Source organism: Schistocerca americana, unplaced genomic scaffold, assembly GCF_021461395.2.
Source record: "Schistocerca americana isolate TAMUIC-IGC-003095 unplaced genomic scaffold, iqSchAmer2.1 HiC_scaffold_658, whole genome shotgun sequence".
Taxonomy (NCBI): domain Eukaryota; kingdom Metazoa; phylum Arthropoda; class Insecta; order Orthoptera; family Acrididae; genus Schistocerca; species Schistocerca americana.
The window spans coordinates 20,001-25,000 of record NW_025726410.1 but is presented as its reverse complement, the minus strand read 5'-3'; the positions used below and the strand labels follow the sequence as shown (position 1 = coordinate 25,000).

Below are 5,000 nucleotides of genomic sequence, written 5' to 3'. Positions count from 1 at the left end.
TAACCTATATTGTACCTTAACCTAACCCATATTGTACCTTAACCTAACCCATATTGTACCTTAACCTAACCTATATTGTACCTTAACCTAACCTATATTGTACCTTAACCTAACCTATATTGGGCCTTAACCTAACCTATATTGGGCCTTAACCTAACCTATATTGGGCCTTAACCTAACCTATATTGGGCCTTAACCTAACCTATATTGGGCCTTAACGTAACCCACGTTGCGCCTTAACCTAACCTATATTGTACCTTAACCTAACCCATATTGTACCTTAACCTAACCTATATTGGGCCTTAACCTAACCTATATTGGGCCTTAACCTAACCTATATTGGGCCTTAACCTAACCTATATTGGGCCTTAACGTAACCCACGTTGCGCCTTAACGTAACCCACGTTGCGCCTTAACGTAACCCACGTTGCGCCTTAACGTAACCCACGTTGCGCCTTAACGTAACCCACGTTGCGCCTTAACGTAACCCACGTTGCGCCTTAACCTAACCCATATTGCGCCTTAACCTAACCCATATTGTGCCTTAACCTAACCTATATTGTACCTTAACCTAACCCATATTGTACCTTAACCTAACCTATATTGTACCTTAACCTAACCTATATTGTACCTTAACCTAACCTATATTGTACCTTAACCTAACCCATATTGCGCCTTAACCTAACCCATATTGCGCCTTAACCTAACCCATATTGCGCCTTAACCTAACCCATATTGCGCCTTAACCTAACCCATATTGCGCCTTAACCTAACCCATATTGCGCCTTAACCTAACCCATATTGCGCCTTAACCTAACCCATATTGCGCCTTAACCTAACCCATATTGCGCCTTAACCTAACCCATATTGTACCTTAACCTAACCCATATTGTACCTTAACCTAACCTATATTGTACCTTAACCTAACCTATATTGTACCTTAACCTAACCTATATTGTACCTTAACCTAACCTATATTGGGCCTTAACCTAACCTATATTGGGCCTTAACCTAACCTATATTGGGCCTTAACCTAACCTATATTGGGCCTTAACCTAACCTATATTGGGCCTTAACGTAACCCACGTTGCGCCTTAACGTAACCCACGTTGCGCCTTAACGTAACCCACGTTGCGCCTTAACGTAACCCACGTTGCGCCTTAACGTAACCCACGTTGCGCCTTAACGTAACCCACGTTGCGCCTTAACGTAACCCACGTTGCGCCTTAACGTAACCCACGTTGCGCCTTAACCCAACACACGTTGCGCCTTAACCCAACACACGTTGGGCCTTAACCCAACACACGTTGGGCCTTAACCCAACACACGTTGGGCCTTAACCCAACACACGTTGGGCCTTAACCCAACACACGTTGGGCCTTAACCCAACACACGTTGGGCCTTAACCCAACACACGTTGGGCCTTAACCCAACACACGTTGGGCCTTAACCCAACACACGTTGGGCCTTAACCCAACACACGTTGGGCCTTAACCCAACACACGTTGGGCCTTAACCCAACACACGTTGGGCCTTAACCCAACACACGTTGGGCCTTAACCCAACACACGTTGGGCCTTAACCCAACACACGTTGGGCCTTAACCCAACACACGTTGGGCCTTAACCCAACACACGTTGGGCCTTAACCCAACACACGTTGGGCCTTAACCCAACACACGTTGGGCCTTAACCCAACACACGTTGGGCCTTAACCCAACACACGTTGGGCCTTAACCTGCTCTGTAATTGTCATACGACGCGTTAAATTAGTGTGGTGTTGCCTAACTGCAACCCCCGCAATATAGTTTGCTACTCGCACTGCCTGGTCCCCAGAGTATCGCTTCATGTTAAACACCTTGCAGCTATACACTGTAATGCGGATGGCAGCAGGACGTACATGCTCAATGCCCTTCGCAGTTGTTCATTGGCATTTGCATGGCGAAGCACAGCCTACGTTGTGGTACGGCGTGTGTCAACTGTCCGCTGATGTTGTACGTCCAAATCACACACTGTACTGCACATTGGTCCTCATGTACTGAATGATACATCGTGGTACATGTGTGACCGTACCACGACTGCGCCAACAACGGCGAACCATACGGTCCAAATATTGTGCACTCAGCTACGTGTCGTCTCCCTATAAGAGCTGGATTGCAGTGTGGTATGCCGTGGATGGCGATCAGCATGAGCCGTCTGTTGATGTAGTGGCGCGTGTTGTCAGACGTAGTCGTCTCTTCTCACACACCGTGATAGCATGGTGCACTGCGTTCCACATCTGCGACATGCGACAGAGGCCGGTTGACAGTCGTTCGCGCAATGGACATCGCATACGTACGGGGGCCACCTTCCACGTGTTCGCGAAGCGTGCACATGTTGTTGCGTGTATGTGGGCAGACATAGTGTGTCGTGACACCTGACACAGGCATGCAACAATCGTTGAATTTGCAAATGGCGATGGACGTCTACGTTTGCTGGTGACGTTACGCAAATGAACAACTGGTAAACGGTTGTGGTGCGGTTGTTCTCGCTAGAGGTGAATCAGTGATGGCGACGATCGGTTGAGCTACCAACCGGTTGTTTCAGCGATACCCACCATGCCCACGAACGTGAATGGCATGTGGGTGTGAAGCGATACGCGGCGGTGGCTGGGTGGGACCGTCCCCGGCCGGTGAGGGGGGGCCTCCCGGCGTGCTGGCCGCGCGGTGCGTGGGCGCACGCGCTACAGCCGGCTGGTGGGGGCGGCCAGTGGCAGGCGCGCCGGCCGACGGAGGCGGCAGGCGGCGCAGCTGCGCGCCGGCGCACCCTGCACGCGGCGCCGTGCGGCCAAAGTAGGTCCTCGCGGGCCCGGTGCGAAGCGCGGTGGACATCTGCAGTGTGCTGGTCCGATTGAGGACTGTGTGCGCTGAGGATGCGCCGCCGCCCGGCGCTCGGCGCCGCGACGCCGTCTGCTGCTCGGTCGCCTCTGCGGTTCTCGCAGGTGGTTTGTATCGCAGCTGTGCGGACGTGTTGGCGCGTGCGCTGTGCTGGGAGAGTTCGCTTCGGCACCCAAGTGGGGCTTTTGTCCTTCTGTGGCGCTGGCGTTGGAGCTGCCGGCCACCGTAGGTGGCGCGTGTTGTCTCCCGCCGGCAATGCCACGACAGCACGCTCCCGGGCCTCTGTCGGCAGCGGCAAGCTCAGTTGGGAGCACGGGTGGTCGCACCTAAAGCGTCTACTCGCCAAACTCCGGGCGATTGCGCCTCTCTCGAACCCGACCAAGTACTTAGGACGGCGCTGCGCGCCGCCGGGACCTGAGAGGGTTTCGAGGTGTATTGTGCAGGGGAGCTCAGCCTCCTCCTGTTTGCAGAATAATTGAGCGGACGCTTGCGTGTTCGCGCGGGCCCCCGGGACACACTCCCGGGCGGCCGGCTGCTCAGCTCTAGTTGACGCAGCTCCCTGGTTGATCCTGCCAGTAGTCATATGCTTGTCTCAAAGATTAAGCCATGCATGTCTCAGTACAAGCCGCATTAAGGTGAAACCGCGAATGGCTCATTAAATCAGTTATGGTTCCTTAGATCGTACCCACGTTACTTGGATAACTGTGGTAATTCTAGAGCTAATACATGCAAACAGAGTCCCGACCAGAGATGGAAGGGACGCTTTTATTAGATCAAAACCAATCGGTCGGCTCGTCCGGTCCGTTTGCCTTGGTGACTCTGAATAACTTTGGGCTGATCGCACGGTCCTCGTACCGGCGACGCATCTTTCAAATGTCTGCCTTATCAACTGTCGATGGTAGGTTCTGCGCCTACCATGGTTGTAACGGGTAACGGGGAATCAGGGTTCGATTCCGGAGAGGGAGCCTGAGAAACGGCTACCACATCCAAGGAAGGCAGCAGGCGCGCAAATTACCCACTCCCGGCACGGGGAGGTAGTGACGAAAAATAACGATACGGGACTCATCCGAGGCCCCGTAATCGGAATGAGTACACTTTAAATCCTTTAACGAGTATCTATTGGAGGGCAAGTCTGGTGCCAGCAGCCGCGGTAATTCCAGCTCCAATAGCGTATATTAAAGTTGTTGCGGTTAAAAAGCTCGTAGTTGGATTTGTGTCCCACGCTGTTGGTTCACCGCCCGTCGGTGTTTAACTGGCATGTATCGTGGGACGTCCTGCCGGTGGGGCGAGCTGAAGGCGTGCGACGCGCCTCGTGCGTGCTCGTGCGTCCCGAGGCGGACCCCGTTGCAATCCTACCAGGGTGCTCTTGAGTGAGTGTCTCGGTGGGCCGGCACGTTTACTTTGAACAAATTAGAGTGCTTAAAGCAGGCAAGCCCGCCTGAATACTGTGTGCATGGAATAATGGAATAGGACCTCGGTTCTATTTTGTTGGTTTTCGGAACCCGAGGTAATGATTAATAGGGACAGGCGGGGGCATTCGTATTGCGACGTTAGAGGTGAAATTCTTGGATCGTCGCAAGACGAACAGAAGCGAAAGCATTTGCCAAGTATGTTTTCATTAATCAAGAACGAAAGTTAGAGGTTCGAAGGCGATCAGATACCGCCCTAGTTCTAACCATAAACGATGCCAGCCAGCGATCCGCCGCAGTTCCTCCGATGACTCGGCGGGCAGCCTCCGGGAAACCAAAGCTTTTGGGTTCCGGGGGAAGTATGGTTGCAAAGCTGAAACTTAAAGGAATTGACGGAAGGGCACCACCAGGAGTGGAGCCTGCGGCTTAATTTGACTCAACACGGGAAACCTCACCAGGCCCGGACACCGGAAGGATTGACAGATTGATAGCTCTTTCTTGATTCGGTGGGTGGTGGTGCATGGCCGTTCTTAGTTGGTGGAGCGATTTGTCTGGTTAATTCCGATAACGAACGAGACTCTAGCCTGCTAACTAGTCGCGTGACATCCTTCGTGCTGTCAGCGATTACTTTTCTTCTTAGAGGGACAGGCGGCTTCTAGCCGCACGAGATTGAGCAATAACAGGTCTGTGATGCCCTTAGATGTTCTGGGCCGCAC

At 52.8% G+C, this 5,000-nt stretch overlaps 1 non-coding gene across 1 annotated transcript in view; it reads left to right on the top strand.

Annotated features, from left to right (window-relative positions):
• The first annotated feature begins 3,431 nt into the window (after window positions 1-3,431).
• Window positions 3,432-5,000, top strand: part of LOC124588724 — a 1,910-nt gene continuing 341 nt past the window's right edge. The window contains exon 1 of the ribosomal RNA XR_006975791.1: window positions 3,432-5,000. This exon is cut by the window's right edge and continues 341 nt beyond it. This is a non-coding gene — a ribosomal RNA (small subunit ribosomal RNA).